This window comes from Cnephaeus nilssonii, assembly GCF_951640355.1.
Source record: "Cnephaeus nilssonii genome assembly, chromosome: 18".
Taxonomy (NCBI): Eukaryota; Metazoa; Chordata; class Mammalia; order Chiroptera; family Vespertilionidae; genus Cnephaeus; species Cnephaeus nilssonii.
In genome coordinates this window covers 10,454,722-10,479,490 of record NC_137089.1, presented here as the reverse complement: position 1 = coordinate 10,479,490, position 24,769 = coordinate 10,454,722, and the positions used below count along the sequence as shown (strand labels likewise).

At 45.7% G+C, this 24,769-nt stretch overlaps 1 protein-coding gene across 2 annotated transcripts in view; it reads right to left on the bottom strand.

Annotated features, from left to right (window-relative positions):
• Window positions 1-24,769, bottom strand: part of CPQ (carboxypeptidase Q) — a 372,988-nt gene that overhangs the window by 343,442 nt on the left and 4,777 nt on the right. Inside the window, exon 1 of one of the 2 annotated variants that reach the window (XM_079796013.1) lies at window positions 13,226-13,369. The exons of the other annotated variant lie outside the window; for it this stretch is intronic. The gene's annotated coding sequence lies outside the window, so the exon portion shown is untranslated. Of the gene's footprint in view, window positions 1-13,225; window positions 13,370-24,769 lie in introns of those variants that run through there. 2 annotated transcript variants of the gene reach the window in all.

Sequence of the window (24,769 nt, the reverse complement as noted above, 5' to 3'; positions counted from 1 at the left end):
CCGAAGCGACCAGGATGCTGGACTGACAGGAACGACCAGAACAATCAGTCGCTATGACGTGCACTGACCACCACAGGGCAGATGCTCCACACAGGAGCTGCCCCTGGTGGTCGGTATGCTCCCACAGACAACCTCTTGTGGCCTGCCAACCTCCCCTGATCCCTCTCCCGTGCAGCAGGCCCCAGCCAGCAGCCGGCAGCTGGCAGGAAGGCTCCAGCTGGCAGCCGGAAGGCCCCAATTGGCCCTGATCACTGGCCAGGCCTAGGGACCCCACCTATGCATGAATTTCGTGCACTGGGCCTCTAGTTTACAAATAATAAAACACTGGGATGCCTTCATAAACTCATTAAGAATTCTCAAAACAATTAGAAAAGACCAATAATTCTTTTAAAAAGATACGATATGAACAGACAGGGTCACAGAAAATACAAATGGCTCTCACACACAGGAAAAGATGCTCAAGATCATTCCTGATAGAAACGAGAACTAAAAACAAGATACCACTTCTTTCTATCATTTTGCTAAAGATCATAAGGTTTGGTACACACTGTGGTACAAGAAAATAGGGAAATAGACACAATTACATTTTGCTGCTAGGAGCAATCAATTTCTGTGGAGATCGGTTTACATATATGCATGTACATTTTAATGCAAAATTCCTCTTCTAGAAATTTTCCTACAGATGGGCAAAATGATCTATGTACAGGGATATTCATTGTTATATACACTGAGTGGCCAGATTATTATGATCTCTGAATGCATAATAATCTGGCCACTCAATATATATATTAGAGGCCCGGTGCATGAATTCGTGCATGGATGGGGTCCGGCCAGCCTGGGGAGGGGACATGGGCTGTTGGCCGGCCTGCCTGCTGGTCGAACTCCTGGTCGAGGGGACAATTTGCATATTTGCCTTTTATTATATAGGATATACACTGAGTGGCCAGATTATTATGTCATTCAGAGATAATCATAATCTGGCCACTCAGTGTATTTGTAATAGCAAACGTTTGGAAAAGCATAGCTGTCTGTGTGTAGCAGACTGATTACATAAATTATGTACATCCATAAGGGAGTACATGAAGCTATGAAAAGGAATGAACTGTTCTCTGCAAGCAAATATTGAACAACCTCCAAGAAGAAACGTCAGAAGAACAAGACAAGGTGAGAACAAAATGTACAGACAGCTACCATTTAATTACAAAGGAAAAAAAAAAAAGAATATACTCTCTCCATGGATACACAAGCCTCTGGTAACAGGGGTGCCTTGTGGGGTGTCCACTTGCGTGTGTTACCTCAAAAACTATAACAATTTTATAGCCCTTTTTATATGCTTCCTGTTACCTGCTTCATGTTTCCTCTCAAACTCTCAGTAAATATATACTTAGTATTTATTCTTCCAATGAGGAGGTAAATTCTTGTTTGGATATTCTTGTTTGATTCCAGGGAGAAGAAGGATAAAGATTCTTCCTTTAAGGGTATCAGTGTTTCAGTTTTCAGTGTGATTAGGTCTTCCTTGAGAGAAAAAAAAGACAACCCTTCCTGTTTTTTACAAAGTCCTTTCAATTATTTCTGTTTTTAAGCAAATCAGTAGCCAAACATCAAAAGGTGTTTTTTTTTCTACATTTGCAAAGACAAACTGTTTTTCAAAGGGACTTCTTATTTTACTAAAAAGAAAATACAAATGAAGATTTCCAAGGTTTCGTGGGATGTGGATGTAGCCGGGTACGAAGAGAATATTTACGTCAAACAAACAAAGATTTTGTTCCAATTTTGCTAGAATCTCTTTCGTCTTTGAACCGCTCTGCCAAGTTTCAACCTGGAAACATGTGCCTGTAGAGCAGTGGTTCTCAACCTTCCTCATGCCGCGGCCCTTTAATACAGTTCCTCATGTTGTGGTGACCTCCAACCATAAAATTATTTTCATTGCTACTTCATAACCATAATTTTTCTACTGTTAATGAATCGTAATGTAAATATCTGTGTTTTCCGATGGTCTTAGGCGACCCTGCTAACGGTTCTCAACCTGTGGGTCGCGACCCATAGTTGAGAACCACTGCAACCATGAGATCTGCTAGAGTCTGTTTTTCTGCCAGATCCCTGAAAACCGTATTAGTGAACTATATCACTCCAGTTATAACTTGGAGGTGAAAATAGTTCTTCAAATAGATTCTACAAGTGAACTGATAATTAGGGGAAATCTAAGATGCTAAACTTCCATATATTCCATAAATACAAACCAAAGGAAAGTTGGCTAGAATTTTATTTTCTTTTTTCCCCAATTGTTGGAAATAAATTGCAGATTCTTCATATGATTCTTCGTTCATTCCAAGCACTAGAATTACTTGGAAGAACATCCTTTTAAATGTACTGCACTTAAGCAAACCTCAAATTGATAGGTTCCTTGTTGCAACTGCCAAACCTTAGCTAGGCCATTTGCTTTCCTTTTGTTGTGCGTAATTCACAAGGATTTGACAACACAATGGTTACTACTGTAATGAAGCTACATATCCTGAGAGAGGATATTCTTCTTGGCAAGTTAAGAGCCGAATGGGATTACAAATACCACTTTACACCATAGCTCTTACAATCCACAATGGAACATTCAAACTATTGAAGAAAGAGAGTTATGTCCACTTCCTTAGACATACTTGCACAAGCTTTTTAGACTTACTTGCACATGCTTTTTAGACATACTTGTACATGCTTTTCACACACACACACACACACACACACACTTTAGTTTGCATGTACTCTAACTCTTAGGCTCCTATCATTGTATTATAATGCTGAGTGCAATGCAAGAATTCAGAATAGATGGTTGCAGGCCAGAAAGTATATCCAAAGTGAAATTATTTCAGTTTAGTACTTTTTCCCAATAAACAATCACTCAGTTAGCAACTATTTATTTAAAACCATATGCCCTGAACTTTGCATAATACAAGAGAAGTAAAAGACCAGATTCCTGCCTTCAGAAGTATAAAATATATTGTGGAGACTAAAAGATATGCAAAAATCAAAGAGAAAATAATCAGTAATAATAATTAAGTGTAAAAAGAGAATATGAGTGATATGAGTAGTTTAAAAGGACTTCATAAAAGATGCAGGACTTCAGTCAGACTTTGAAGTATGGTTAACATTTGGCTGATAGAGGAAAGCAAAGAGAAGGGCATTTCAGGCACAGAGCTCCCAAAACCCTTGAAATTTCCTAAGTGATGAGAACAACAAAGGTTAAGGAGGTGATTTTTGGACCATGCCTAAGGATGGGGTTGGTTGCCAGGGGAATCAACCATCTGATTAGAGAACTGGAACTATCAGTCCCACACCCCACCCCCACCCCCACATCCAGGGAGGGGCATGGGGCCAGGGATTGAGTTGAATCGCCAATGATCAGTGATATAATCGATCATGCCTATGTCATGAAGCTCACATAAAAACCCAAAAGGACAGGATTCAGAGAGCTCCCAGGCGGGTGAACACAAGGAGATGTGCACTCTGAGAGGGCATGCAAGCTCCGAGCCCTTGCCCAACGCCTTGTTCCATGCAACTCTTCCATCTGGCTGCTCCCGAGTTATATTCTTTTATAATAAACTGGTAATCTAGTAAGAAAATAAAAAGTTTCTCTGAGTTCTGTGAGCCGCTGTAGCAAATTAATCAAGTCCAAGGAGGGACCTCTGAACTATAGCCAGTTGGTCAGAAGCACAGGTAACCCTGGGCTTGTGGTTGACCTCATAGTGGAGGGCCATAGTGTGGACTGAGCCCTCAACCTGTGGGAACTGATGCTATCTCTGGGTAGATAGTGAGAGAGAGAGAGAGACAGAGAGAGGGAGAGAGAGAGAAAGAGAGAAGCCCAAAATGGAGTCACCTATGCTGAGCTCACATCCTCAAACTGAGACTTAATGCCTCAGCTAACTGCAGTCTCAGCCTCTCCCAGGAACGTCATCTTAACCAGTCAGCTAGGCTCGTCCCGGTCAGCACGCGTGAGGTCCTCCACCTGACAGCCCCCTGCTGCCCCCAGAGGAAGGTGACCTTGCCTGAAACCTCCAATCTTTGCTAAATAACTTCCTTGACTCCCGCCCCGCCCCCCCCCCCCCCCCCCCCCCGCCTTTCTGCCTTTAGAAGCCTTTTCCTTTCTAAAGCTCTTCAGAGCTCCTTCCCATTTACTAGAGGGGATGCTGCCCAATCCATGAATGGTTGAGTAAATCCAATTTTATCTTTACATTTACTTGGATGAATTTTGTTTTTTAACAATAGCATCAGAATTGAGTTGAATTGTAAGACACCCCGCTGGTGTCCGAGAACTGCTTGGATGGTGGGGGGTGGGGGGGGCGGGGGGGTCCCATATCTGCTAAGAATCTTCAGCCATCAGAATCTTACACACCTTCTCTCTAAAGCCTTTTCTTACCTGCCCTGGCCAAACCAGTCACCTCCCTCTGCTTTTTCCTCTCCCTTTCTGCCGTTCCTTAACCCCCTCTCCTACAGTCATCTTGAGTCAGCTCAAGCATGGTCTTTCCCAGCATCCTTTCCCTGACCTGCCTCCTCTTCTCACAGGCTGTGTGCAATGTCCTCTTCCATTTCCTAGCACCCTCTGCTTGCCTCCTTCAAAGTTTACCACAATCTGAATAGAAATTATCCAGATAATGTCACTAGGCTTAAAGCTTTTCAAGGGAAAGATTGAAGTCATGTGAATGATCTACCCAGTAGATAGAAGAAACTGTGTTTCCTTCATCCATGTATCCCCATCGCTCAACACATATGTGGCACAGAGTAGCAGCTAAACGGATGTTGGCTGTCTGAGTGAACAGACTCCTGCAATAAGATGACTGTATGGCACTCCCCCACCCCCACTCCAAATTCATATGTTGCAATTCTAACCCTAATGTGATGGTATTAGAAGGTGGATCTTTGGGAGGAAATCAGGTCATGAGGGTGGAGCCCTAAAAATGGGATTGGTGCCCTAATAAAAGGGATACCAGAGAGCTCTTCAGCCATGTGGAGATATGAGAAGATGGCAGTGTGCAAACCCAGAAGAGGATCCTCACCAGAATCTGGCCATGCTGGCACCAGGATTTCAGACTTCTCGCCTTCAGAAGTGTGAGAAATAAATGTCTGTTGTTTATAAGCCAGCCAGTCTACGGCGCTTTGTTACAGCAGCCCGAACTGACTAAGACACCTCCTCACCTCCAGTCTGTCTGAACTTCTATATACCCACTCACCATTTCAAGACCTTTTGAATTTTCTCTGTCCTTTCTCCACCACCACCATTTACATAATTATGCCAAATGTCTCCACTATAGACTAAGGCTGTCTGATCACAACTAGGTCATCTACTTTGCTTAGCAACCATTATATTTATCTTCAGCTGACCCTATCGAATTTCCCAGCATAGCTGCTACAAAGGTTTTCCATTCCCCGTAAGCCCCAAATTCCACCCCCATTCCCCTCATGCTCAACCACAGCTCTCCTCGTCTACATGAGTGAGGGGACAATATGACCATGAGATGCCTTGGCTTTCTTCATCCTCACCTCAAAACTACAGTCCTTCTCAGCGCATGTCCCGGTGACAGAATTGCCCGCCCTCCTTTCCAAAGCCAAATTTTCTATTCAGAGTGTAACAGTTTTCTAATTTTTTCTCCCTCTCCTTGGTTCCTTCCCTTCACCACAGAGGAATGTGCAAACCTCCTAACATTTACTGAGCATTTTCAAAGAGGCAATTGCTACCGTAAGCAGTTTACACAGATCATTTTACTTAATCCTGACAAGAACCTTTGATGTTCCTGTTATTACATTCCCCCATTTTATGAGCTAGGAAACTCAAGCTCGTAGAACTGTGAAATTTACTCAAGGTCACAAAGCTTTCCACTTCCTCATACACTTGAACTTTTCTAAGGAATAACTTTAATGGGTTTCTTCTCCCTATTTCCTTCCTCTCTTCCTCTGTTTCTACATCATGTGTCCAGAACCAATCTCAGTGACTTATAATTGAGCATTTCTGTGTGTGTCAACAAGGATAGGGAGTCCTAGTTGGTTTGGCTCAGTGGATAGAACATCAGCCTGCGGACTGAAGGGTCCTGGGTTCGATTCCAGTCAAGGGCAAATGCCTGGGTCCTGGGCTCCATCCCCAGGAGGGGGCATGCAGGAGGCAGCCGATCCATGATTCCCTCTCATCACTGATGTTTCTATCTCTTCCCTCTCCCTTTCTCTCTGAAATCAATAAAAATATGTTTAAAAAAAAAAAACACAAGGATAGGGACACATATACATTACACACACATACAACACACACACCACTATTAACACTGGTTCAATATATATTTGTTGAAATGTAAAAAAGAATACATTCAGTACTTACAAGAATTATACTATTAAAAATGTATCAACATAGCCTTTTTCTCAGCTGCTATCACTTTTGTAATTTTTAAGCTCTATGAGTTTAGAACTGTCCAAAAGAAACTAAAGTGTTCAGTAGGTTTTTTGGGGGTTTGAAAAGCGCTCACAGCCTGGACACTTTTCTTCAGTTGCCTAACCCAATTCCCCGGTCCACCACTTGGCACAGCCTCTGTGGCTTTCAAGAAGAATTTTCTCCGAACACGAAGGACAAGATCAGGTCCACAAAGGAAGAGCATACAACAGTATCGGCTGAAACTGCTTCCCCTTCAGAAAGGCCAGGCGGACACCAGGTCAGCCGAGGAAACCAACATTTCTTCCATTGACAAGTGTTTAATTGGACACTTTGAGTACCCAATGTCATGTATGCAGATGCAAATGTTTGAAGGGTTGTTTCCAGTGCAGTCGGTGCCAGACAGGCTGCAATGCCAAGCCAGCACACAGCCTCCCATTATTCCGCTGGGCTCAGCTTCTAAAGATGTTCCAGGGCTCTCGGGGCCTTGTAAATTTCCACATCCAAAGGCTCCTCTGTGTTTTCAAAGCCGATTCCTTCTTTCCCCCCGTGAGCAGACCTCGTCCTTCCCCCTGCCAATCTCTGTTCCTGCCTGCCCTCGTTCAGAAAAGGCTTTGGAGAAATGATCTGAGAGGTCACTATTCCATCTCTGGGAAGTGTAGGGTTGAAGTTTTAGTAGTTTTGGGAAACCCACGAAAAGAAAACGTCACACTCTAGATCCCTGCCCAGTCGCTGGATCTTAGCTGATATAACTAACAAGAATTGTTCCTGTTATTCATTGGAACTACAGCTGACTAAGTCCGCTAAGAGGAGTCCACCTTAACACATTGCGGACAGATCAGGAGAATTCTCGTGTTTTCATATTTCACAGTGTTTTACAAAGTATCATACTTTAAAAAGAGATTAGCTTGTAAGAACATGTAATAAATAACTTCAAAATGCAACGGGTATTTAATTTTAAGGCGTCCTTTAACATTTATGTAAAACATTTTTTTTGTACTCGTTCAATAGAAACTTCTCCGGCCACTGGGTAAATCTAGCAATAAAACTACTGGTCCACATTAACATGCCAGCTATAAGGAAGCACTTTGATTGGGAGATAAACAAGGATATATCTCCAATGGGGGAATCCATTCACCTTTAAAGAAAGAAGAGACAGAGAGAACTCATGGACATGGACAACAGTGTGGTGATTGCAGGGAGGAAAGAGGTGCGATTAGGTGGAAGAAGGCATAGAGGAGATAAATGGTGATGGGAAAAACAAAATAAAAACAAATTCAATAACAAAAAATAACTGAGCCATACTCTGCTTTGAAAAATGCAACACATTAAAATATGACATTATTTTGGTATGATGCCTTCACTGTATCCTCTTATCATCAAATACCTTCTTCAAGAGGAATTTTTAAATGTTTAAAGTCCTAAATTGGAAATACACATTAAGAACGTTGTTCATGTATCATTTAAGGATATTTAATACAAGAATAAAGGTTCTTCCACTCATTTTATATTTGATAAGCTTTTTTTTTAATCCAGTGGGCTCTACTGTATAAAAGTAATAAGAAAATTACTAGTATGTATTAATGAGTTCATTCACTTTTTTCATACTACAAACATTGATTGGTTACCTACTATGCTAATATAATGTTAAATGGTCTCTAATGATTAGAGGACCAACTCCAATCCCTGTCTTCATATTTGATACTCAAATTAGAAAAGACTTCACAGCCTGGCCAGGTGGCGCAGTTGGCTGGAGCATCATCCCTTACACCAGTGGTCAGCAAACTCATTAATCAACAGAGCCAAATATCAACAGTACAACGATTGAAATTTCTTTTGAGAGCCGAAAACCGACTTCTGCGCATGGGCCACGAAGTTTCAATCGCACTGTACGTGCGCGCCTGCACGTGGTGTTTTGTGGAAGAGCCACACTCAAGGGGCCAAAGAGCCGCATGTGGCTCGCGAGCCGCAGTTTGCCAACCACTGCCTTACACCAAAAGGTTGTGGGTTCATTTCTGGTCACTGCACATACGTAGGTTGCAGTTTGATATGCAACTGATAGATGTTTCTCTTACACATCCATTCTCTTTCTCTCTTTCCCCCTTCCTCTCACTCTAAAAATCAGTAAACACATATCCTCATGAGGATAAAAAATAAAAGTCTTCACATGTAACATAATCAGCATAGTTACGGCTTACTGCAGAGGTATCTTGCTTTAGGCAAAACCCATATACGAAAATCTGAATTTATCCAACAATATATTGGGTGATTAAGTTCACTTTATAAAGGGGATATCTGCCTCAGAAGAGAGTTAATCATAAGACTGTTTTCTATTGTAGACTTCTACCATATTGAAGGTGCCATTCCATTTCCACAGATATTCTCGATATATGACCCTTCATACGACCATCCCTACTGCGTATAGCAGAGTCAGTGCTAAGGATCTTTTCCATCACCGCCCCTCACCCCAGATCTTGGCTTTGTTGGCCCTCAAATAATCTGCTTTACTTTTACATAATGTGGCATGGTGGGGGTAGAAGGGACACACTGTAAAAGGCGGAGCAAGGCCCTGGTACAATGAATAGAACCGAGGGTTGAACGCCTTGCCAGCCATAGCATCTGAAGCCAACTCAGCCTCCTAAACACCCAGATTTTTGATTCTAAAAAAAAAAAAGATAATAGCAACTGGATGCACCTGCTTCTGAAAGCTCATGGAACAATCAAATTTTTAAAATATTTTAAAGTATAAGGGGCTCCACTAATAAATTCTCTTTTACCAAGCAAGTCTAATGCCACAATACTCAGAGAACACTGCATCCATCTACCTTCTTTGTTAGCAGCTATTTGTCAGAGAATCCATTAAGTGTTCTGAAAATTCCTCCCAATCATTCTCCTTTTCATTTTATCTTACTCTACCTTTGTTATTCTTCCCTTAGTTCAAAGTCTCCCGGCACTTTCTCTGCAAAAGAACATCCCAACCCCCTGCCCAGCGCCTCTGAACAATCTCCTATTTGTCTCTCCCTGACAGGTTGAATAAGAAGAGAAATTAAAGCTCGTGGCATTCTTACAGTAAAGAAGTAACAGTTATTTGGAAGAGCCAGCTCAAGTTTCTTCTCTGTATTCCAAAGCCGCCTGTACCTGTGTCCTTACCCATCAACCCTTTCTGCTACACTCCTGCCCTTTGCTCTTCTTTGTCCCTTTCAACTACTCCTACCTGTGTTGCTCTGTTTCGGTTTCTCTTGGTGGCTTTTACTAACGCTTCATTGTTTTTAAGTGTCCAACCCTTTTCCTTCGCTGGCACTTGCATAACCACTAGAGTTCTAAGGAACTTACCTTAAATATGATGTAATGGTCAGTAGTCGAGTCTGATGTGTGTGTGTTTTTCCTTCTTCTTAAGTGGTTTGTGGAGTTGATTGGTCTTTTCAGGCTGAGGAACTGTCATAACCTTTGGCAGTTCTCAACTGTATGATGTCATAGTACAGCTACAGTCAAAGCTGTATCCTGGGGATCTCTCCTGAATGTTCCACAGTGACCTCTACTCACTGTCTTCCTCCCCAGACCTCTTCCCCATCTTATACCTATTATTCTCATTAGTGGCATCTCCATTCCCCCGGTCAAGTCATTCCAAAGTCTCGGAATTACTGTCAACCTTACTTCCCATATGCAGCTAGTCATTAAATCTGAACCCCTCTATTTTCTGAGTACCTCTCAAACCTAGGCTAGTTTAGACCTTTACCCTATTTCACGCGGACTACGGCAACAGCATTCTCATTTTCTTCTGGCATCCTTGCTTTTCCCTCTGAAACATCATTCACGGAGCTATTTTCTAAAGAAAATGCACGTAGCATCCTCTGCTTAAAAATTCAGCTTCAAGAAACTCATAAAAAAAAAAGATGATCGAGGCTTTCATGAAATCTAAATAGTGTCGCATTCAAGGGCCTTCGTTCTGGCCCCACCCTCACCAGACCTCTCCCAAGGCCGCCTCTTCCTGGGAGTGCCATGCTCACACGCGCCTCCTTTTCCTGGCCCATGTAGCTCTCTCTGCTTGGAACACCCCTCTCCCTTCCCTTGGTTTTGAGGCTTCAAAATCCACCCACTCAGAGAAGTCTTCCTCCGCTCTGCCCAGACCTCTTTCCTAGGAGAACGAGTGGCAACTACTTCTCCATCACCCGTGGTGTAATTATGTGTGCGTGGGCCACTTTCCTTCCCTAGTTAAACTCAGTATCTCATTCACCTTTCCCTGGCACGTAGTACACACTCAAGAAGCGGTTACCGAACTTAATATGTGCTTAACAAAATAACTAAAGAAAAATTCCACAGATCTAGACGCTCACCAGCCCGACTTCTTTGCTGCATTAACGAAACAGGGCCCAGGAATAAAGAGAAAGGACTAATATCTGGCTATGGCCAACACATGAATGCGTGGTTTATTTTTAAAAGCTAAGTGGGTTAGGGCGGGTAGGGGGAGAAGAAAGTACATTTTAAATTTCTGGCTCCAGGGCAAGTAATAAAAATTGTGGCTTTAATGTGTTTTTTCATAATATTGTGAGCAATGAGAAGGTCTATTCCAGCACACCAGCCTTCGGGGCATAAAATCTCAGCCTCCTGAGCTAAATCAAACTGGCATCCGCTCTCCGTTTTTCCGGCAGCCGCAGTTTGTCTCTGCCTTCCACGAGGCTAAACTTGACTGACAAAGAAGGAACAAATTAATTTTCCACTTAATTTATGAGCCCCCCTTTTGCTCTTGTCGACTAATTACATGGGTCCTGTAAACGTATCTTGCATTCTGGTGCCTGGATTCCAGGGATGCAGGCACTGTACCTCGTCTGCATGAGTGGTCGCTCTTATAAAGGAAGAGGTTGGCCCGGACTCCCATCCAAAATTCACTTACCCACAATGCCCCGGAGACCACATTTTCCAACATCACACAGGCTTTCCCTGGACTGTCTATCTTGTGGGGAGAAACCCCCGCCTCCATCTGCCTGTGTTTTGAGTACCCAACTTTCCCATTTTCCAAGCACTGTTTCTATTTAGGAAGGTAACAGGGACTACAACAGCACTTACCCCTTAGGTTTATACTAAGAATTAAACGGGGCAATATAAGTAAAAAATAATTTGGGGTTGAGGGAACGACGCGTGCTGTGTTCAGAGGGCGCATGGCTCGCAGGAGCAAGGGAAAGAAGGCAGGTAGGAGGGAGCCAGGAAGCTTGGGAGATGCAGCTGCAGAGTTAAGGCCACATGGAGTTTTGTAGGCCTTCATTAGCCCAAGAGCGGTGGGAAATTACTGAAGTGTTTGACAATACCAGGAACTATTTGGTATTGTCAGGCTGGGTTGCATGGAAAAACAAGTTAGACCCGGGACCGGGAGCCTGTGGCGATGCAGAATGAAATGTTGCCCTCCGTTCTCCCCACCAGCTCGGAGTCGGCCATCCTCACCTTGAACTCCCAGGCCCTTGGGAAGCAGATGTGGAGGAGAGGAGAGAGCTGCAGTTGGCGGAGAGGAAAGGAGGCCCGAGATTGTCCAGAGTTCCCAAGCAGAGCCGCTGAGCTAAACAGAACTCCATTAAATCACCTGGAATGCCACCTTTTTTACCCCTGATAAAGGAGAGAATCCTTGAAATCTAACTCAGGGAGGGGCCCCATCTAACCTCCCTCATCCTGGAGATTATGAAACCGAGAGCTAAAGAGATCAAGCGACAAGTCCAAAGCGATCCAGCTTTTCCGGAACCCTGGGTCTGGAAACCTGGAACTGGCCGGTAATAGTCTCAACCAAAGTGTCTGCGTACATGGACATCCCTCTCCCTCCCTCTCCGGACTATAGAATCAGCCTTCTCCCGTCGCCCACAGACCAGCCAGTACCGGCTCCGGAAAACAAGACTTCATCATCCTGAAAGCAAGGGAAACGTCTGGTTTTACAAACAAGTTACCAAAAGCAGAGGCAGGTGGTTCTGCCGTGAGATGCACCCCCTACCTTTCAGAAATGCATTCAGGAATATTATGGTGACAATGGTTCTCCAAAAGTCCAGCGAAGAAAACAAAACACAGGCGAGAAAAAAGAACACATACACGAAAATCGACCTAAAGGTAAAATATTGGGGGTGGGGGGGTGGGGGAGGGTGCTTCTGTGATTACGTGTTTTCTTTAAAAACAGCCTAAGACAGAACCAACCTTTAAGTAGCCACACCGGAGTGACTCCATTTACAGAAGTTCCACCCTTGACACCCTTTGGGAAACCAGCAGAGATGGATGGGTTGTAAGCCTGTGCCCGCCGCCTCCGCTGGGCCTGCATTGCGCGGGTGCAGGTGTTCCTTCGTTGGGCTCTAGTTCACGTGCACTCACTCAGCCTCCTTCCTTCGCTCCCCGGCTCCCCGGGGGCCTCCCTCACTCCATCACGCACCGAGTCCCACGGGGGACCTGACAGTCAGACCCGCTCCGCCCTCGGAGAGCTTAGATGGCACCAAGAGTGAAAGGACAAGGGGAAAAGGAAAAGGACCGGACCGCAAAGGGGCCGGGACAAAGCACTTGGAGGCTGGGGGCTGGGTCCCGCGACGGGGAAGAGGAGGCGGCCTGGAGGCTCCGTGCGGGCGCTCCAGACGGTCCTGCAGCCTCCACTCCAGCCCGACGCCCGCGGCCCCCCCCCCCCCCCCCGTTCCGGGCCGGGGCCTCCCTGGTCACGGAGGCCACAGGCCCGTCTCCCTGTGGCCCCCCAGCCCCGTCCGTCGGGGGGTCGTCCAACCCCGGGGCCGGCACCGGCCTCGGCCGCCCGCGGAGGAGCCAGGGCCGGGCCGAGCAGCGGTGGGCACGGCCGGCGGGCGGCGGACGCACCTGGTTGGGCTGCTGGCGGGCGTCGGAGGGGCGGCGGCGATGCCCGGGGCAGGCTCGCAGCCCAGCCTGCAGGTCGGGGCCTCCGCGCAGCCTGTGACCGTGACCGCGGCCCGGCCCCTGCGCCGCGGGCGGAAGGCGGGAAGGCGGGCCGCGGGGCGCCGGGCGGGGCCGGCGGCGGCCAGGACGGAGGCCGGGCGCACCTCCAGCACAGCCCGGGGCGGGGCACGACTGGGGACCAGGGGACCTGAGGGCGGGCCACGGGGCGCCCTCGGGCGCCTCACCTTTGGGTCCTGGCTCCCTCTAGCCCTGTGGGCGTACCCTGGGTCCTGAGCCCCGTGGGCTTGCTACCCTGTGTGGGGGGCGAAGGGGACGCGCGCGGGGCCCTCAGACCCTGCGGGTGCGCCCGGCTCCTGCATGCGGTGCTGCAGGCAAAGTTTGGGGGAGGCCTGGGCAGAGGGGCTTTGTGCTTTGAGGAGCGGCGGTACAGGCAGGGCAGCAGGGGCTGGGAAGCTAAAGGAACCCAAGGTTTTGGTGGCGCTGAGCCTGGCGATTGGTACCTGGAACCGCAAGCCTTCTGAGCTGCCAAACGCCCTCCGGGGGAAGGGGTCGTGGCACCGTTACTTTGCCATCCTGCGGGCGCAGGGCAGTTAGACGGCCAAGGTGAAAGGCGGAGGAGAGGAACCGGAGAGGAACCGGACCCAGAGATCAGGAGGAGCCATTTCTCTTTAGCTTATGACTTCATTGCATGGAGTGCCCCAGAAGAAAGGAGGCTCACCTGATTGCCCCAGCCGCTCATCTCAACCCGTCACCCGCACTGCTGGTCAGAGAGTGTGCGCACCTATTTTCAACGGGTTATGTTTTGATAAGTTTGCATTCCTTTGGCTTCACCCTCTTTTTTTTATTATTCTTTATTGTTGAAAGCATTACATATATCCCCTATTCCCCCACTGTCTTCTCCCAGCCTGCCCCCGCCCCCAGCCCCAGCCTTCACCGCCCCCCCCCCCCCGCCCCCACCACCGCATTGTCTGTGTCCATTTGGGTTATGCTTATATGCATACAAGTTCTTTGGTTGATCTCTTACCACATACAAACAGTTATCTTTGAGAAACACGGAGCAATCCAGGTCTCTCCTCTCAACCAGAAAAAACAAATCTTTTAATTTAAAAAGAAAAACCATATGCTCGCTGGGGGAGATGGGGGGTGGGTGAGGGAGCACAAAACCTGCAATGTTCGTTCATCTGCATACACATAACCCTCAGTTAACAATCTCTCTAAACTTTCAGTGACCCTGTTGCCCACCGAGTCATGTATGAACTCTGAGACATTCAAGGTTCCAGGAAGTTCCTCTCAATGTGAGGGGGGCCCACCTTCCCAGGCTCCCCTATGGTGCTCGGCCGGCTCCATGGGATTGCTTTGCCTCAAACTATCCGGGGTGAAGGACAAGCTTTTATTATTTCCAATCTGGTATGGACTGTCCGTTTCTTAAGACACAATTAAAAACTTGCTAGAAAAAAAATTATAAAAAGACAAAATAATCTACAAGTCCCAGTGTGTATTATGATCATACAAGGATACAAGTATAAGCTTACTGTTGATTTGTTTTTCTTTTCCTTTCTCAATTTTTACTCTCAGTTTCGATATCCATCTCATCATGGACCCGTAAAGACTGTTCATGGATAGGTACTGGTAACCATACTTTCCTTGGCACTGACTACTTCTCTAAGTGTGTCTGGTGCTCTTCGAATTCTGTGGATTTTCTCCTGTTATTCCTTCAGTGCTGATCAAAGTTCTTCTCGCTCAAGGTTCAACTCATAATGTAATAAAAACAACAGCTTAACACTTATTGCATGTTTTATGCTAAGACTTTATATGCATTAACTGTGAATTCTTATCAACCCTATGAGCTAGGTGTCATTATTCATTATTATTATTACCAGAGGCCCAGTGCATGACATTTGTGCACTGGGAGGGGGGGGGTCCCCTCAGCCCAGCCTGCACCCTCTTGCAGTCCGGACCCCTTGGGGGATGTCCACCTGCTGGGTTAGGCCCACTCCCTGCTCTCTTGAGCCCAGCTTCTGGCTGAGCAGCACTCCCCCTGTGGGAGCGCACTGACCACCAGGGAGAAGCTCCTGCATTGAGCGTCTACCCCCTGGTGGTCAGTGCATGTCATAGCAACCGGTCGTTCCTCTGTTCGGTCAATTTGCATATTAGCCTTTTATTATATAGGATTCCCACTTTACTAAAGAGGACATTGAGGGTTAGAGGGGCAAAATTATATAACCAGTGAGGTACAACGTTAGCGTTCTGGACTGAACTGGCCTGACTCCAGAGCCCATGCAGTCAGCCATGGTGCTGGGCCCTCCTCCACAAAGCCTCCCCACTTGCTTCCTGGTGGAAAGCGATCACGTCTTACTTGAACCTCTACCACACGATTTCCCCCATTGTGTCTTATTCATGTCTGTTTCCCACACTAAGCTTTAAGTTTCAGGGCACGGTGTCATTGTGTACCGCCACAGCATCTAGTGCTATTCTTTCCCACTCAGCATCGCCTAGTGCTGGTCTCTCCAATGGACCATCCTTATGCCCTCCACTCTGCTCGTAATACCACTGGAAACCAAGCTCGCCCACCCCTCTGTGTTACACTATCTTTTGTGCTTACTTCATGTTATGTTATAATTATTTGTTTATGTCTGCATCCCCCTGAGATCGCAGGCCACTGGCTATAGTCACCTATCATACCAAAGATGTTTTTAGGAGCCCTTTAAAGTAGGTATTATTTCATCACCATTTAACCCATGGGGAAACTGAGGCACAGAGAAGTTACTTATAAGATGCTGGTAAGCAGCAGAATCAGCATTCCGAGCCAAGCAACTGGGCCCGAGTGGATTTCTGAAGCACCCTGCGGTGCTGATTTTCCACTAGCCCAGGTGTTCTTCCTGCTGAAAACACTCGGTCATTTCCCACTGCTCCTAGGCCAGTGGTCGGCAAACTCATCAGTCAACAGAGCCAAATATCAACAGCACAACGATTGAAATTTCTTTTGAGAGCCAAATTTTTTAAACTTAAACTTCTTCTAACGCCACTTCTTCAAAATAGACTCGCCCAGGCCGTGGTATTTTGTGGAAGAGCCACACTCAAGGGGCCAAAGAGCCGCATGTGGCTCGCGAGCCGCAGTTTGCCGACCACTGTCCTAGGCTAACGGTGAAACTGCTTACGAAGGCCTACGAAACTCCATGTGGCCTTAACGCTGCAGCTGCATCTCCCACGCCTCCTGGCACCCTCCTGCGCACTCCTGTCTCCTTTCCCTTGCTCCGGAGAGCCATGCTCCCTCTGAGCACAGCACATGTCGTTCCCTTGGCCTACAATGCTGTTCCCTCACTGTGTTCCTTCCACAGTCTCAAATTATCCTTCAGATGTTAGCTTAGGAAGACCTTCCTAGACTAGAGTCACTATCCTAGGAAAAGGATTTTTAGTTCTTAACATCATTACCATTTTGCTTTCTATTTATGTGAATATTTGAATAAGGCAAGTCTCCCCTTGCAGCACTGTAAGCTCCATGATGGCAGGGACTCTATTTGCCCCCCTTATGTCCTCAGCACTAAACAGTAGTAGGCAGTGAGTGAGGAAACGTTCATTGAATGGACAAAGAAATAAATGGTGTTCACAGTGTTATGAAAATATAGGAGGGGCACGGTGTGGTGCTGGTATATATTTACCAAGCAGTTTGAGGGTTTTTTAAAGCCCCGATTTGTACCATTTGCCAGTGTCTGGGATGTAAAGACTCACACTGTGGCCAGTTCTGAGATGCCAACACAAAGGCACGCATTGCTGGAGCTGGAAAGCACTGTGAGCCACCGGCTTTGAGAGCCGGGACCAGCTGGCTCCAGCACGCCCCTGGGAGGGCAGAATGTGGCACACAGAGCCCAGGCAAGCAGCCCAGCGGTCTAAGCTGCGATATGAAGTATGAATCAAAGGCAGATTAGGGAGGCAGCGACACGCGTGGGACAAGCAATTGGCAAGGCAGGTGGGGGTTGGAGAAAGAAGAGGAGAAAGTTCGATAGAACTGATGTGCACATTTGTAAAGAAGAGCCTTGTAACTCTTGAAAAGGGGTTCAGACTTTATTCTGTGGGAAACACGGGACTGACTGGCTCTGCTCCAGCTGCCTTTGTCCAATGGATTGGGCACCACGCAGCCACCCGGAGAGGGAGGAGATGCTGGTGAGCAGAACCGGGATAGAGATGTAGAGAAAGCGCGGACAATGTGAAAGGGAGCCTGGCAGGAGGTGTTTCACGTGGAGATTTGGGCAAAAGAGCAGCCTGGCAGTGAGCAGGCCCAAGGCAAAGCCTAGTTTCAGGAGGTGGGACCTCATGCCTCAGGGAACGGATCCAACCCAAGGCAGTGCCCACCCAGGATATGAGGGGCTAGGCTTGATTGCAAGCATAGGCCTTAGAAACAGGGAGACCAGGGCTTGGGTTCTGGTTTAGCCACTTCCTAGCCATGACTGGTCGGTTATACTCTCTGGGTTTTCAGTTTTCTTCTCTGCTCAAAAAAAGATGGTGTAATAAAAACACCGCCCCTGACCATTCTGATGATAAAATGAGATAAGCTATGTCAAAGTAACTTACAGTGTGGCACATAATAGGTATACAATAAATATTTTTTTTTAATTTAGCGGGGGGGGGGGGTGGAAGGAACTAAAGCAGACACTTCTTAATTTATAAGTATGGTCTTCAAATCTGAATATGTGTTCCCTTGGGGAACCAACCAGAAGGGGCACTTGACCAGTAATACCATCCAAACTGAGACGCTCCAAGAGTGGCAGGGGAGACCAATTACACCAGGACAACAGGTATACACTGCAGTGTGTGGTCATATCAGTGCTCAGGGCCTTTCCAGGACACAGAGACAGGCATGGAGAATCTTCAGGCACCAGTTTCAAGATTCAGAAGCTCAAAGATCGATCATATTGCCTCCTCCCCAAAACTGATTTTCTGGAAAGGTGTCTTTATAATTGCCTTTCTTCCACTTTCCAAAAGAAAGAATTCCTCTTACACATCCCACACCTCTCTAAAATGCATTGCCCGGAGGAGAGAGAGGACCCAGAAGCCAGCTCAAGGAGACTTGGTCATTCCTTTCATCAGAGTTCCATGAATGTGACCCTCATGTATCTCCAGAAATTTCATTTCCCTTATCTTACATTTATGTTTAATAATTAATGATTAAATGTGTAATATATTTACATTTTAATAAATTATGTACTACTGGTAATTATAATAATAATTCAATTCAGAGAAAACCACACTCTAGCAGCCTATCTCAATGGAGGTTCCTGTAAGAGGGCTAAGCCCTCTAGAAAATGATTTAAGTAACTCTTAGCTCCATTATTCCAAGGATGGTCCAAAGCTATACTCTTCTAGATAAAAAGGAGAAAAGTTCATCTGTTGCCACAATAATGTTGTAGGAGTTCTTTATATATTCTGGATCTGAGCCCCTTATCAGATATATGATTAGCAAATATTTTCTCCCCTTGTGAGTAGATTATAACATTTTCTACCAACAACAGAAACAGTCACTGGGCCTTTATGGCAGAAGACATCTCACCAGAGATCGGAAGATTCATTTCTTTTCTTGGATGAGCCTAGATGCACTTTGCCTATTACATGTGTTGCAGTCAAGCTAACTGCTTACTGGTCTTCTAGGCAACACTAAAATGACAAGCAAAGTAGATCATAGTGGACATTGGTTTAGCAGGTAGAGACAGTGCCATAGCAAGAAACTCTAGGATGTCTTATGGACTCATCGGACAACGTCTTTGGAGTCATACTTCTGCATGTTAGGAATAATCTAGCACACAGAATATGCATGTCCTGGGCATGTCAAGTGTGTCCACTCCCTGGTTTTGGTATAGGTAATGGATGCAGTTTTGCCCATCACGCATCCACTCTCCCTTTTTCTGGTAACAGCTCTTTGCTGCCTTCTAGGCATCCTCTGCTCGCCCTTTCCACAGGATTTGGGCACAGATGTGCTCATCTCCCACTAGACCCAGAATGACCACAAAGAGTCTGCCATTTTCTGGACCATGTGATTGGTTTGTGAATAGACATAGCTTAACCTCATCTAGAGTCTACCTTAAAATTTAATACAGACACTGAAAGAGATAGGGTGGACTCCTCCAGACAGATGGAGAAGCGTGGAATTGCCCTATCTATAATAATAAAAGCGTAATATGCTAATTAGACCGGACGACCTTCCGGACCAAGTCGGGGCTGCAGCCGCCTCAGCTGCGAGGGAGGGATCGAGGCAGCCGGCCCGCAACTGCGAAGTCCTACTCTTGCACGAATTTCGTGCATCGGGCCTCTAGTTTGAAAATAACTCTCTTAGCCCTAGAAAGGTCATATGTGATGGGGAAAAAAAAGTGTAGCTAAACTAAGAGGGAGGCAGAGCTGAGCAGACACCAGATGGAAAGCACTGGTGTTATTTAAACCCCAAGATATCAGTTCTTTGCACCTGAAGCTAGATTTGCCCCCTTTCAGCTTTATGCACCAATAAATTCCTTTTCTTAAATATTTAAGCTTATTTCAGTGAGAGTTCCTGTTATTTGTTTCCAAAAAAGGTCCTGGCTGACACAGTACCTAACTTGGTTTGGTTGCCCTCACAGTTCCTTCATCACCCATGGCTAAGGTTGCTGAGGGGCTATAAACAGCTCCTACATTTACGCCCCAGTGGTTCAGAAAATTGCTCCAGGTTCCACTTCGTACTTTCCACTCTAAACTCTCTTGCGCTGCTTTCTTATCTTTACTTCTGTCCTGTGGTCCAGTACCTGGATCTCTTTGGATTGACACTTCATGGTACGTTGAGCCTGGCTTCTACTTCAGGGATCACCCTGAATGTGGTTCCTCCTAAAACCTGGGCCGCACCCTTTTAATTCCATGGGCCTGTGTCTCAACCTCTGCACGCCGCCCAGGACGGCTGAGCCAGACATCTGTCCGTGCGCGAGAATCACCGAGTCCTTCGGTCTCCTTCAGTGGGCCCTGTCGCAAATCGTTCAGGTCCCCTTAATGCATGCTTACTTACTTTTTTAAAATATATATATTTTATTGATTTTTTACAGAGAATAAGGGAGAGGGAAAGTTAGAAACATCGATGAGAGAGAAACATCAATCAGCTGCCTCCTGCACACCCTCTACTGGGGATGTGTCCACAACCAAGGTACATGCCCTTGACCGGAATCGAACCTGGGACCCTTCAGTCCACAGGTCCATCTGTCCACCGAGCCAAACCAGTCAGGGCCATGCTTACTTTCTTTTGATGTTGTCCTTGGCTTTAACTTATGTTATTCAGGGAAACCTAAAGGTCAAAACCTCCTCTCTAGCCCACCCAAATATTCAGACTATTTTCCTTAGATTTTATAGTAGGGGTTTTTGATGAGAAAAGATAAGAAAGAATAAGCTTTTATAAAAAGGTTAGTCATTCGAATAAGGAAGTCTTAAAAATCCACATCACACAAGGCACTCTGGCCACACAAAGAATTAGACTATCAGCTTTACAGGAGGGTTCCTATAATGGGCTCTATTGTGTCTCCTCAAAATTCACATGTTAACGTCCTAATCCTTGGAACCTCAGAAGGCGACTGGTTTTGGAGGGAGAATTTTTAAAGAGGTGATTAAGTTACAAGGAGGTCCTTAGTGTGGGCCTGATCTAATATGACCGGTGTCCTTCCTGGAAGATCTCAGGACACGAATACACAGAGGGAGACAAGGTGAGCACCAAGGGAGGTGACAGCCACCTACAAGCGAAGAGGAGAGGCCTCAGGAGAAACAACCCTACGAACACCTTGACCTTGAACTCCTAGCCTCCGGAACGCTGAGAAAATAAATATCTATTGTTTAAGCTGCCTAGTCGCTGGTGCTCTGTTTTGATAGCCCTAGAAAATGAATACGGTCCCCTACTAATTATTCACAAAATGGCATTTCTCCTCACCAAATCCTTTGGGAAACTTTCCCTGGTTTTCTCTCAACAATTACCCACAGAAAAGAAACCCATGGTATTTGTGGAATTACTACCAAGCACGTTCTCATTCAGCAGGTAGCTAAGGAATGGACTTGGGGTCTCAGTCATTGGTGGGAGAGGATGCTAGTAGTGCAGTGCGTACCCCTCATTTGTTTTCCCTCCAAAGTTAATTATGGTCCCTCTGCCTCCTTTGCTTTCCCTTCCTCTCTCCTTCCCAAACAATTTGTGCAAAAGTCATTAGCTGGACCTGAGCACGTAGAGTGTGTATGTGTGCGTCTGGGGGTGGTGGTAAGCCGCAGTGGCTGAACAGGGGCTGAAGCCTGAGTGGGAGGGGGCGGGTATGCCCACAAAGGCTAGGCCTGACACCAGGTGGCCTGGCCCAGGAAGGGTGAGGAGGGCATTTATGTAGAGGGACTGCCCGGTGAGAAGTTGAAAGCTGAGTGGGGTAAGGTGAGTCTCCATGTGGAAGGGTGACCCTGTGGGGGGTGTCATAGCCAGAGCAAGGTGAGGAGCATGTCCCTCCCCCACATTGAGACATAAAGTGTGAGGAGAGAGAGGAAGATGTCCATATGGCGGGTGGCTCAATAGTGTCAGAAGATGAGAGAGGTGAGGAAGGCATCTACGTTGGGGGTGTGATGCTGGTGTGGTGTGTTGGCTTCCCAGTAGGGTGATGGGGGTGCCCACACAGAAGGGTGGTGTGGTGTGAGGTGGCAAAGTTGGAGCTGGGTGAATAGGGCATCCACATGGTAGGTGGGTCCAGTGTGGGGTGGCGAAGTCCAAGGGGTGTAAGGAGGGCAGAAGGGAGATTGTTTACCTAGAGGTGGATTAATTAGAGAAGCAAATATGTTCAGGACAATGAGAGCTAGGGGTCTCCTTGTTGAAGATGGAAATTAAAATTATGGAAAGGGGGAAAAGTAGAATGAACCCTGTGGTACTGGATTAGAATCGTAGATGATAGTGTGGACACAATTTTCAAAATAGATAGAGGATGGATGGATGGATGGATGGATGGATGGATGGATAGATACAGAAAAATAAAGTGAAAGTGTACACACACACATATGCACTTCCCTACTTCTGTGCGCAAAGAAGGATCTGGAAGCAAGGACCCCGAAAGAGCAATGAGCACAAGTGCCTAGACTTTGGTTTCTAAACCCTGTTCTCCACTCAAAGCCACCACGGATCCTGGGATAAATGTCTGATTCCAGAGCTGGTTTAAGGAACGTACAAGGTAAGCCTGAAACCTCTTTTTGTGCCAGAAAGTCAAAAGTGAGCAAAGAAAGTAGAGACATGTCACATCAAAGGGACACAGAAGCCAGCTTGAAGGGACTCCCACTAGCCAAATATGGAACAATAGAAGCACAAAAATAAAGGGAGTAACAGATTATGATCCATTAAATAAAATAGAAATCTATGTGTCTATAGTGATGTAAATAGATAAATAGTAAGTAGAAAGTATAAGAAATAGTATAAGCTCTTTACCCAGCCTTAAAGGACCTGCCCATAAGATACTAATTACAAAAGGAAAATGCCAGTATGGCAGACGTCCCCTTAGTCAATGATGGATGTTAACATCATCAGTAATGAGGAAAATCTGAATCCTAAGCCCCCTGGTGGGATGCAATGAGGAGAAGAGAGCATCCGTTCTGTGATATTTTTGTCAAAGATGCACAGCCTGAATCTAATCGTGAAAACACATCAGACAAATCTAAATGAAGGGACATTCTACCAAATAGCTAGACTTTAATCTCCACAAATGTCAAGGTCATGAAAGTCAAGGAAAAATTGAAAACTGTTCTGAGACTAAGGAGACATGACGCCCAAACTCAAACACATGATTCCAGACTGGCTCCTTGGCGCAGCTGGAGACACCTGACGGGGTCTGGAGATGGCAGTAGTGATGCTCACCATTAACTGCCTGACTGTGGTTCTTCTGTAAGAGAACGTCTTTTGCAGGAAATACACCCTTACGTGTCTGCATGTGATCGGGCGCCATGGCAGCAACTTACTCCCACATGCTTCAGGAATGAAAAACAAGTTACTTGCATTGCAACTTTTCTATAAATTTGGGGTTGTTTCCAAATTAAAAAAAAAAAATGGTCAGGGATGCAGGACAACTGGCCCAGCCTCTTCAACAAACCTAAGTCATGAAAGCAAGCACAGAGTAGAAGCTATGGGACATAAGCAGATGCAAATGTGGTCCCAGAGGAGATTCAAGTTTGGATAAACAGCAATAAAGCCCGTTGTGGAGACCATTGTATAATGTAAATATGGCTTATTATCAGATGAGATAAAAGGTGTTGAAATGGAAAAGTGGAGATTGTTGACTAGAAAAGGAAGGGGGAAAAAAAGCAGGTAGTAGCAGAATGTGTCATGTGATCTCATTTTGTGCAAAAAAAGAGAAATACAAAGGAAGCTCTAACCTCAGCGCTGGGCCTCACTGAGTGGCAGGAATGCTTTTTTAATTCTCTAAGTTTTGCTTGCCTTTATTTTTTAATATACAATTTTAATACAACAATGCACATGCTCTGTGTTTGTAGTAATAGAAGATCATTTTTTTTAAATAAAACTTAAATAACAAAAGTAGGGGAAGGAGCCAATGGAGTCAGTCTTCACAACCTTGAATAGCCCATTTTTATCACGTGGGACATGTTGATGTTACAGAAGACATTTGGACCACGTCCCAGAAGCCTCCCCGCATCTCTGGCATAAGGCCACTCTGCTACCCGTGTCTGGGAGGTGCGAATGGAGGTATGGGTTCACTTTAACACCATAGAGAAATGCCTGCTAGTTCACCTAGAAAATGGGGACTAATACGCTGTCTTGGAAGGTTACTAGGAGTATTAACTGAGTTAACATATTTGTAAAATGTTGAATAAATTATGAATAGATACCAATAGCACCTCACTTAGACAAACACAATATTTGTGATCCACTCTGCTTTTGTTTAATAAAGAGAATAAAAGAAACAGATATAGCCTCCAAGTTCAGATTGGAACTTGGTATTTATTTTCATTCGTAATGTACCTTCTGTATACTCGGCACTATTCTAGGTGCTTTACAAATAATACATTTTTTAATCACCATAATAACCCTATGAGAAGGGTAATCCTATTACCTTCCCCATTTTATAAGTGCAGGACGCGAACCACAGAGAGGTTAGTTAACTTGTGTAAAGTAGCACAGCTAGTAAGAGGCAGGAACAGGATCAGAACTAGGTAGTCCAAGCTCTCAACCTCAACGGATACAGTCTCTCTCACCACCACATAACCAAGTACAGGAGAGAACTCCAATTTATGGGCCAGTTGCTTTCCAAAAGTTCACTCTGTAAACTCACGTGTCAAGTTCCAATCATTTCCCACCAAAACAATATTGCAAAGTAGGTTTGGTTCCTAGGCCAACCTATTTAAAGAGGTTACTAAACTCACAACATCACTGATTCAGAACCACTACAGTCTCAAGACCAGCGTCCCTCTGGGCAGAGGAGGGTAAATGGGCTACATCTTCCCATCCGGTTCCAATAATCAATGACT